General features: G+C 32.0%; 1 protein-coding gene across 1 annotated transcript in view; it reads right to left on the bottom strand.

The window, feature by feature from the left end:
* Positions 1-12,271, bottom strand: part of LOC129983828 (neprilysin-2-like) — an 85,035-nt gene that overhangs the window by 43,861 nt on the left and 28,903 nt on the right. The gene's annotated exons all lie outside the window — the stretch shown is intronic.

The raw sequence follows: 12,271 nt of genomic DNA on the forward strand, positions 1-12,271 counted from the left end.
GAGGCCAAAAGTCTAAAATTCCTTAATTATTCTTTAAAAAAGACCAAACACTCGTTGATAATGAATATCAATGTAGGAAACATTGTTTGTTCTATGAAATATGTTGCAGACTAGATTCGATTCTTTCCAATGAATGATTTGCTGTCTGCTCGTAAAAGAATGCAATGAAATTGTTAGAATATTGAATATATAATTTCAAATGAATTTATAAAAAAGACCTACGAAAGATTACATTTTTTATACAAAAAAAAGATTGTATTAATTGTTTATATTTTTTATTTCTTCAGAATTTTTTTCAATGTTCAAAAGTTTTTTCTTTTGAGAAAAAATAATTTTAAAAAATTGAAATTCCATTTTATCGCAAAAAAATACTACACAAACGAAATCCGATTCTTTAAATTTTAATACATATTTCAAAACTATTTAAATATAAAATATAAAAAAATCGACCTTGTTTTCACAAGATGACTCTTAATTTATCTTCGGCATTTGCTGTTAAATAATGCAAGATTTACCTCAACAAGAAAGTCAACAGTTTATGGACAGACTCTAAAATCCTTACGCACATCAATTCTTTCCTCTGTCTCCTGAATGCTGTAAGTATTATGACGATCAAAAGTGATCGGTCATATATTTCCTGATTCAACTTCTCTGGTTAATTGACCAACAAGCTCAGCATTGCTAACGTGAGGACTATTAATAAAATTTTGAAGATTTATCTAATGCGAGGGAAGATCAACAAAGACTTTAGTTTCACATATTCAGCTGGTCAGATTGTTACAACACATTGCCACTCAAATAAAGTTCTGAATTACAATCTTACATTCGCCAAAGATAAGGTATTTTACCAATGTAAGGTATATTACCAATTAAGGTTCAAAATTACAAGATTTTTCACGTATCTTTTGAAATGAAATGAAATGGAACTGCCTTTCTCTCATTGATTCTACAGTTGGGTTGGTGCGTCAAATGCTTGAAAAAATTAGGTCTGGAATTCACATAGAAACCCTGGATAATCATTCAGTTTTGTGCCGTCTTGGTAAGTTTTTGCATATGTCTCCCTTCTGTTTCTTTTTATTTATCTTGTCCACGGTATCTGTCATGTATGGAAAATATCGTTACTGTGTATTTGAAAGAATTCTCAAAAAAAAAAAAAAAAAAAAAAAATGTGCCTGTTATTTTACCCAACTTCTGTCACTATTAAGTTTTTGTATTTTTGGATGATATATTGTCGGACAATGTATTGATTGAATCGAATCATGCATACTTATTTTTCTCATTTCGTTAAAGCTTTTTTTTTTCAAAATTGTTATATTGAAATAAAATTGTATACGACATAAATTGTTGAACTGTTACCCGAAATGAAATTCTTCACTACTGATCTTAAATATTATCTTTTTCGAGATAGATCATAGCGAATTTTCTAATCATGTAATCTGAGGATTTGCATTTCATGTAATATGAAAACGATGTTTGAACAAACGATTAAAAAAGAGCAATCTGTATTCCATATTAACATTAAAAATCACACTCAAAAGTAACTAATACATTAAGGACAAAAGTTAATCCATTGGTAACCCGAACTTCATAGTGTTTCATAGAATAATGATGAAAATTATATATGTATCTTTCGTCTAACCGATAATATCCAAATTGATACAGAAATACAAGTCAAGCGTGATCGTTACGAATTATTCTCGTGGATTGATGATCGGTGCAAGTGTGAATATCACGAGTTAGATTCGTTGAATGAAGATTGGGCCATAAATACTATTCAGACATAGATAATACCACCCTAGCTTTTTTAGCAGTTTAACCCTAAAGGGAGAATTGTCTATATGATTGAATTAGTAACTGTTGATTATTACGATGCAGTAAATAATCTACGTATTGTCAGTCACAATTTGTTTGTTTATGATATGCCGTTTGCTTTTAGATGTCTTATTACTTCATCCCATTTGGTGACTATCATTTCATTATTTATATGTTGGTTTTACACGTTGTACATATTCGATAGATATATAATTTTGCAGATGTGTGACCGAAAAGAAGACAAATTTTGAATGAACTTCATTTTACCACGGGAGGCATAACGTGTACAAGGGGAGAAGTGACAAGACGATGCGTCTGCCTAAATACATACAAATGCAAAGTGATAGAAATTTTTCCCTTTAGTGATTTTCACTAAGAGATTTCGATGGGGATTTTTTTTTTTTTTTTTTGATGTTTGGTGATTTCGGAAAGGAAATATTAGGTAATTTTGAAAGGAATGCGTAAGAGTTCATCCCCTCGCATTGGTCATAATTTTTTAGAGCCCGTGCTAGAAATAATTAAATAAAAAAATGAGATTTAGATAAGGAAATAAGAGAAAATTTTAGAATAAAGTAATCTAGCTAATTTAGGATAAAAAGAAAGGAAATTAGTTATGATTTATATTAAATTAAGAGATATATCATTACATATGTATATATAAAGAAATTAAATTAATTTTGACATTTATATGAACTGCATCGTGTGAAGATAAAATACCCGTATTTCAGCTCTTTTCCCAAATATTTCCAAGCATCAGACTGTTCCGTTTATAGTGCGTCATCTACTACTGACTTGCCCAAAATTTCGTGAAGATTTTACACCGATTATTTTACTTTTTAAGCTCTTATGTAATTTTGCTTTTTTGTGGTTCATACAGACAGGGATGAACTGAAAGACAGATGGTCTTTAAATGAATATTATCCAAATTTAATAGAAATCTACAATTTCGATAGCAAGCTCATGTTCCAAATTCCACCCTTTCAACTCTTTGCATTTTCGAATTACCGAGTTCATCTACAGGCAATTCCAAAAATGTGTTTTTCGAAAACACATAGATTCATCAACATCACGGGGTCGAATTTTTTTTGGAGGATCAAAATACTTTCTTTTCTTGAGCTTCCTATTCAAGAAAGTAAACAGAATTCATAATTTCATTAATTATTTTGTCATTATTCTAAGCTTTAGGTGCAGGCGATGGCCTGTCTGGGAAGCTTCTTTTGTATTAAAGATGACCTGTACGATTCACTTTACTCTTATTATGACCGAAGCAGTCGAAAACATTGAAACTGTCAGCTGCTTTTCCAGAAGTTTCAACGCAACGATTTCCTGTTAAAGGAATGTGATTCAGAAGATTCGAAAAACCATCTGCCTTAAACAAAGAATGTTTTGATTTTTTTCCCCAGGATTGACTATTTCTATTCGTGACGAAACTTGACACTCCTGTATTATTCTGAATGAAAACAATATGCGCCGTTTTTCAGTTTGTCTGATTTCTAGACACACAATAGAGTGAATCCGTAACCAACACAACATCCGTGGTGATAAATTTAAACATAACTTTATTTCATTTCGCTTTTTTTTTAATGGTTTAGAAATGAAACAGTACATTTACGTATAGGATCTTAAAACTGAGCTTGACACAAACAATCCAAATACAGTGAAATCCATTTATTAAAAGTTTAAAGGAATTTATGTAAACGAATACAAGGAGAAGGATTCAGAATTTTACTGCTGGTGCAATCCTTTAATTGCTGTTCACTTAGTTGTAAATTGCAGAATGAATCCGAAACCCTGTGAAAAATTTTTAGGGTTGTGAGGGTGTCGTACAAGAAATAGGATCTTTTATAGAATCTTTGAATATCTGCCAACAAAAATCATGCATGGTAAAATCAAAGGGGGGGGATGCTGGTTACCTCAGACACCCTTAGCAGAGGTTCGAGAGAGGAGGTCTTTAGTCCAATCAGCCAAAAATGCACATCAAGTGTTTCATCATCTCCAAACTAGTGTTTCTGTTGGTGGGTGCCATTTTAATTAATAATTGTAAGCCTCTCTCTTCAGGAATAGTTGCCAATCATATTCTAAAAGCAACAACTCATATTTCCTTTTAACCAGTTAACTGTTTTTGACGAGTATACTCGTCATGGAAAAGTACAACATTTTGCGCTATGACGAGTTTATTCGTCAGGAGTAATAGATAGTAAATATAGCTAAATGTTTACGACATAATTTAGATAGCATTTTCCTTAATGATCGAAATAGTCAACTGGTTAAGTCCGTTCCTCATGTTGGTAATTCAATAGTTCATTTGGGTCAGAAAAATATTTGTTGAAGTTATTCTACTATTTCCTAAAATTTTGTCCACTATTTCACTCTATGCATTGGAAGTAAAATTCTGCGTACACCGCTATTCAAATTTTAAAGGTCAATCCTTTGCATTCGGACGTCTTCTCTCAGGCACCATTCAAGACGATGCATCATTTTGACTTTACATTTATTTATTTTTTAATTTTGATTGTTAAAAGTGCTTAGAGTGATAAGAAAATGTGGGTTAAATTTTCGTGGAAATTTAAAACAATTATATATATGTAAACATATTTTGAAAGTGCGTAGTTAAAAAGATAAAACTTTTGAAAATTTTAAAACTTAAAATAACTTAAATATGTGACTTATAAAACTTAAATATGTGATTTTGTGACTAAAAGTACCCGCTAAAGTACATGTGACCCGCCTAAAGTACATGTTTGATTTTCTGATACTTGTATATTTACCACATGTTAAAGATTAATCGTCAAAAAGATTGCCAAAGATTCAGTAAAAATACTGGATTCTAGTCAACGATCTGTATTTCGTAACTAACGTTCACCAATACCTTGCTAAGTATTCGAGGACTTATCCGAAGTCTACAATTTTATGGGCTTTAAATTTTATTGTAGAATATCCAAGAAGATTTAGAGGAGACCACTAGAGCTGATTTTTAACTTAGTTTTAAGGAAACGAAATTAATTGCATGTACTTTTTGGCTGACTTCACCCTTCTGATTGCACGAGTATTTTTTAAAACCAGAGTGAGTGGTCTCTCTAAAACTTTCTTGCATACTCTCTAATAAACTTGTAATGTCAGATGGCCTCGGCGTACAATAGTAACGAAATATTAAATTTTGGCGCGTATCTAGCACTTTTACTCAATCAGTCGTTTAATTTTTGGCGAATTATTTGGCGATTAATCCCTAGAATGCGATAATACTATCATCCAATCGAATTTGACATCCGAATCTGGACATATATTTTAAACCAAAATTTGACACAAAACTGCACTTGTGATCACAATAAATCCCCTACCAAATTTGATATATTCAAGTCATTGCGTTTCTGGATTGTTAAGTTTACTCGTTTCTAAAAGTACAGACCGACAGACTGCCAACTCTTAATTGGATATGGCTCAAAGTTTGACTGGTGTTTACACTATAAATGTTAAATCTGTGTAACGAATTTTATCCATTTAATTCTCTTCGTTTTGTAATTATCGTGTTAACTTATATTCGAACAGCCAGACAGACGGACTTCCTCAGAACAGATTTTTCTCAAAATTTGATAAAATCTGAAAATTTGGTGCAAAGACCATGTACTCATTTTCAACCATCTAGCTCAAAGCGTTTTTGAGTTATCTTTATCACAGACAGACAACAGAAGAACAATTTCCAAAAATCTTTTTTTCGAAATCAGGAAAGTTTAAAATGTAGAGATTCTTTGAAATCTTGAGTTCAAATTTTTTGACGATCACTATACTTCTCAATATTACGTATACGAAACAGTAAAAATTAATTCAGGTTAAAAATAAGCGCAAAATAAATGTACAGAAATTTAAATTACTCCTACGCGAGCAAGCGAATGTTTTGATTTAGTCAACAGATAATGACATTTGTATAAAACATAAATCACGTGAAATTCCAGTTCCAGAAAGAACAGACGAAACGGAAGCAATTTCTTTCGTACCTCGCCCTGCAAATGAACTACTATCTCCTCCTGAACCGTGCACGGCTTCCATAAAACTCATTCCCACATCAAAAACTAGGAAGTGATTATTGTCAAAAAAGAAGAAAGAAAGAAAGAAAAAGTCCACCGTGCCTACTTCGCGCGTTTAAAGCATCCATTTAGTCCAAACATTCTTCTTAATAAAATAAATGAATAAATAACTAATCAAGAGCGAGAGAACGGGCTTGGGCTTTCGTGCTCCCTTTCTGTCGAAAAGTGAAACAGGTCTCCGAACAAAAGTAAGAGTTCCCCCAAGCAACGGTCGGACCTCAATTAAACGGAGAGCAAATCTCTTCCGGTTTTACTGTTTTTTTCTTCTCTCTCTCGGGCGAACATCTTGGTGAGAATTCATGATGGCTATCATCAGGTATAGGGTCCGCATAAGAAAAATAATATCTTTATTACAATACTAGTCGCCATCGGCGACCAACTGGTTCGATGAAGATGTTAATTATCTTTAATTTCAGTTAAATCTTTTAGACAGCAAATCATATCCATGATACCGTGAGATTGCCACACATTCAAGATGTGTTACTTTAATTGCCTTACATCCGCATGTCTAACATCGTCTTACACTGTGTACATGGAATTTTCAAATGGAGACTAGTCCCATGACATCACAATGCTATTAAAAATGCAAATAAATGTGTGGTTCATATATCTTATAAATTTCGTGGTATTGTAACTTCATTTTTTTTTTAAATTTACTTTGTAAGTTACACAGATATTAAAGAGAATCCTTCTTTAGCTTTCAACAATGGAAAAAAAAAACACATTAATTAAAAATCTAATTAAATTTTTTTTCAAATTATATCCGGGGGACGCATTTCCACCTTCTAAGACATACATGTGCCATATTTTGTAGTTGTAGGTCAAACGGTCGGATCTGTAGAGTGCCGACACGCACAACATACATTCTTTGTTATTATTAGTACAGATATTATTTTAATATTTTGTTTAATGTTTTAGCTTTTATATTATATTATCCCCAGTTTTTAGCAGCTATTTATTATATGGGATCTTATTTTTCATACCAACCTCATTGCCCTCGCCTAACCCTAGTTCCCTGATTTGTATTGATTTTTTTTTTCACCTTGCAATTAGTTTCGTAATTTTTTTTTAAAGGGGCAAAATAAGGAGTCCTTTACATAGTCTATTTGAAAGAGTCAAAAAATGACACTTAATATTAATAAGAAAATTTGGCTTTTTAATTTTGGATCAAGTGTCCGAAAAAGTTCGTTGCAATGGCAGAAGAAATTATTCCAACTAAGTAAATTTATTTTACTTGAATATTAAACGTATGAATATTCTTATAGTTAAGACACGAGACAAAAATCCTTTCAAATACATTACCAGTAATTATAGATTGAATTACATTATTCACAATGGATCTTTACAAGAATTTCTTAATCTACTGCGAGTTGTCATTAAAGTAATTTTCAAGATCGACACAGATGTACGCGACTATTAAGTGGTCACTCGCCTTTTCAACAATATTATAAATTTAAAAGTCTAAGCTGAAATCCTTATTTGAAATCATTCATTGCAACTTCAAAATTTGTCGTATTTAATTTTCTGTTACTAAACTTAAAATTCTCTTTTGCTGGATTTTGCTGGATTTTCTCTCTAGGTCCCGTTTTGCTATCAGACGTAATAAAAGAGATGAGATTCAGAAATGGATATCTAAGTCTAGTAAACCATCCAAAATTCAAAACGAACCCTCTCCTACGAAGAAAACATTTGATTTAATAAACTAAATTTAAAAGAATAGTGGAATGTTTTGAGATTACTCGCAATCATTAAAATATTTAAAAATAAACCATGACGATATCATTTCAACATACAATCTATATCGCCCACGATAAATCTCTCCAAAAGATTATTGACCGCCAACCAAAACAACCAGCCAAATCATGAAATTCAATCAGTTCAAACATCAGGGTTGTTTACCCTTGCTTCAGGATGCATCCCTTCACAAAGACCGGAGGACGGTTGAGCAAAAAGAAAGTGCAAAAGAATCCTTCACCACAGAACGAGAAAGCATTCTTGACACTCGGGTCTTTACTTTCCCTTGCTGGGGCTCACGTGCTGGCACGACCGGTCATCGCCTCACGAGACCCCCTTGAGGAATTCGACTCAAAATATTCTAGTCACGGAATCATTATCGTTTGTTGAGGACTGTTCCTTCCTGTTCTTGGGAGTTGCGGAGTCCGGTCATGTCGCAAACGAATTCTTAATCACGAAGACATCAGCCGATTTTGCAAGATTTAATGCAGAAGATTTACAGGTGGCAGATTAAGGTAAAGAAGTAGTCGAAGTAGACACTAAAGAACTATGGATCGGCTTTGATTGCATTAGGGACTGATTATGGTTTGGCAAAGTCAGATAATTATTTCGAAAGTTTTGGAAGAAGCTTCAAAAGACCCATGTTTTCTGAATGTAAATGGAGTTTTTAATCCATCGGTCGTTATCCGGTGTTGTGTGCGTCCTTTTTGAGCTGCAATTAAATCTTTTCAAGGCTGTATTGATTGAAATTAACATAAATAATGTGAAAACACGAGGTCCTACGCATTTTTACTTTTTCGTATACTTAGAGAAAGTATTGTAATCATTAAAAAATTCGAATTCGAAATTTTAACGAATCTCCGTTTTAGATCTTCCTGAGTTCGAAAAATACGTTTTTGGCATTATGTCTATCTGTGATAAAGATAACTCAGAAACACTTTAAGAAGGAAGAATCAAATTTGATATACAGTCTTTGCGTCAAATTTTCAGCAAAATCTGTTCAGAGGAAGTCTGTCTATCCATATGTTCGTATATATGTCAAAACAATAACTGCAAAACGGAGAGAGCTAGATTAATGAAATTCGGTATACAGATTTAACATTTATAGTGTAGACACGTATCACAGTTTGTGCCAAATTTAAAGAGGGGTGGATCGTCTTTTGATCTGTAATTTCAGAAACATGTAAGTGCGATAACTTAAAAACGGTTTGGCATAAATATATCAAATTTGATATGGGATTTTGTGATTTTAAGTGCAGTTCTGTGCCTAATTTTTGTTTCAATCGGTAGGAGAAAAGCGTCTAAAACACAAATTCCATTTTAGGACACTATTAACCGCATGCCAAGAATTAGTCGCCAACGAGAGATTCAATAAACATGCTAAATTCAAGCCAAAAGCTAATAGTTCGTTACCATACAAAGTAACAATTGTACAAAGTTAATATTTCGTAATTATTATATGCCAGTACCATGCAAGGCGTTTTCCGGTATAAACTCTTTATTAGAGAGTTTGCGAGAAATTTTTGGGGAGAAAGGCCGCGTTACTTACTTTACGTCTATGTAAAAGTCATTGCCCCCTCGATTTTTCATTCTCTTGATACAATATGTTAATGGAATATTGAAGAAATACTGAACGATGGGGGGAAAAATCGAATATACATTTTGAAATTTTTTATTTTTATTGCTATCAAATTCTGAAATGCATCTATTATTTTTGAGTGAAACTGCAATCCGAATTTCATTTATGAAGCGTTGTGTTGTTACACTTCCATGGTCCGTTTAGACGGACGAATGGACAGCAAATCTTTTGATGGATTTTCACCAAAATTTAATACACATATAATTCTATTAATAATGCCGTACTCTAAATTTAGCTCGCAATTCTTCTGAATTACCGTGTTCATATGCGCATAAAAAGATAGGGACTTTCCACTAACAGAATCTGTCCAAAATCTGATAGAAGGCTGGTAAAGACCAAAATTAAATTTAACACTTTTAGCACTTTTACTAAGTAATCTCATTGCCATGCTATTACTATATACGCCTCTTATGTTCGCAGGTTAAGAGCCTCGAGTTCAAGAACTCTGTGACACTCTCCTCAAATCGATAAATCAGCCCTTTTCCGGTTTTGAGTCATGCTCATAGTTCATCAGTTAAATACTCTACAAAAATGGTCTTCCGGCCTTATGGAGGTTCGAGATGCCACAATCTTTTTTCACGATTACAATAATTTCGTACACTCGAACGTCATGTTGAAGAAATCGCCTTTACATTGCATACTTTTAAGCAGTAAGATGTCCTTTATAAAAAAATAGAAATAAAAACTCATAAAATTCTTTAAAATTTTCTTTCCATTTATTCCTTAAGGGAATTGGGACGTTTACCACAACGCAAATTGTTAAAATTTCAATTGTAAATAAATATATTTTTTGCAAGTAAATTTTATAACCGATAGAAAATTTAGGAGCTGTAGAACAAATGTTTTATTTTAATAGTAAAGTAGCAAGAAAAATATTTTTTTCCTTAAAGTATTTGTTTTTTTAATGGCAAATTGAATATGTGTTGTGATGCGATAATTTTCAAACACAAATCGGTACGATCAGAAAAAAATAATTCTAAATAAAATCATTGCAAAGTGGGCATAATGTATGAACATATATTTAATAATTATTGTAAACTCATTTTAATTTAAATATGCTAATAATAATATTAATTTCAAAAGAAATAAAAATAATAAATAGCATGTAGTTTGAAAAATCCATAATATTTTGTATGAGCTAAAGATAAATACTAAGAAGTGCAGAAAAAATAAATAGGCTTAACAAATGCCTAATGTTTCTACAGATTTTTGTCTAAGATTTCATACGATTATAATGAATGGAATGTGTTCGGAATGGAATTTTGAGAGGGGGGGGGGACACGTTCCAAGAAAAAGGGGGAATTTCATTTTTTATCATATGAGCTCATTTTTGATTCATTGTTAAAAGATAACTTATAAATATTAGACTTTTCAAAACCTATTCAAATTTTACATTTCTGTATTCAATGAAATGGTCTTTATTTTATTAGATTAAAATTGAAAAATCAATTTTTGGAAGTACAAATGTTTTCAAAATCTCTAATAATTTACAATTTAACGGCCTAATAATTTATTCCTTATAAGGCCATCTTCTGTATCAGCAAATTTCGCAAACTCGTTTCGTAATGTCATGTTAACTATTTTAAATCACCTGTTTATCTAAGATGTGTCGCGGTGAAGGAACTTGGAAAAAGATTTCAACTTTCTCTTCCCCACGCCCCTGCGACCTTCTGGATGTCAGGGGAAGTTCGAAAACCTGCTTCCTCCTCGGGTGTGCGTGGAATTTATTCAAATGAGGTCAATGCTAGGGGTTGCCCATCTTGCGGATTCATTACCGTTGATGGGAAAACAAAACGGCAGGTTCTTTCGAAACGGTCGTTGCCACTCTCGCTTTCAGAATTCTGTGAATTTGACGTAAGATGTTGGGATGGTGCGCGATTTCAGCATATTTTTCTTTGGGTCCTTTAGAATTCTTTTGTTTCTTGTTCGTTTAATTTTTTCCGTTTCAGTATAAGACGCACTCAAATCGGCAAAAAAGATTCACAAAATAAATAAATTAATTTTAATAAAGTGAAAATTTATAATATGGAATTTAGTATAAAATTTAGAGTACAACAACAACAACAAAAAAAAAAGGCATTTGGAAAGCACCATCTGATACAGCATGCCCTTCCAAGTAAGAGTATAACTAAATAAATAAAAAATTTCAATTGAAGCATGAAGCCTTACACATTTTTAATTCTTAACATATATTTTCGCTAATTTTTTTAACTATTGCCCATACAGAATTAAAAATGAAATAACATTTTTTGCAATATTCGTTTGTCAGCTGCTCTCTTCCGCCTTTCTAAGTTTTTTTTTTTTTTTTTTTTCGAATACAATTAGCCCTTTTTTTATCATTAAGTATAAATTATAAACATTTAAAATACAGAAAAATTCTGTTGTCGTTTTCCATTTAAGGTTTCGAGATCATTAAAGAAACGCCGTACGTGCAGATTTAGTACATGTTAAATATGTCTAAAAGTTCTTATCACGTGGTATGGAAGGTTTAAAATTGGAAGTTGGCTTTTCGATCATTTGGTTACAGTTCCATCTCAAACTAAACTTAATACAGTTTCAAAATGAAATATTTTTAAATTAAATTTTAATAATTTGGGGGGGGGTGACGATATGGTTTAAAAGTTATAGTTAATTTTTATATTATAAGATTAACTATTTTAAAGAGTAATATTTTAAAAATGGAATTGGAAAAAATCTTTATGCTACATTCATCTAAAACTGAATTATTGAAATTTTTTAAACCGAAACAGATTTTTATAAGGGATATGCGTGTGAAAATTATATTTTTTGCATTTTGGAAACGTATAATTTATTTCTTTTAAGCTTTTTTCTAAGCCATTCTAAATTCCCCTAACCTTGAAAATCAAACTGCGTCAGAGAAGAAGTTTCATTGAAGACACTCTGCTTTATTATCCTCTTTCGTAATTGACGAATTATGTGTTGGTTAACAATGGCTATCAAACGAAATTCTGATAAGATCGCTGGTTACAGGAGTCAAACCATT

Source organism: Argiope bruennichi, chromosome 9, assembly GCF_947563725.1.
Source record: "Argiope bruennichi chromosome 9, qqArgBrue1.1, whole genome shotgun sequence".
NCBI lineage: Eukaryota > Metazoa > Arthropoda > Arachnida > Araneae > Araneidae > Argiope > Argiope bruennichi.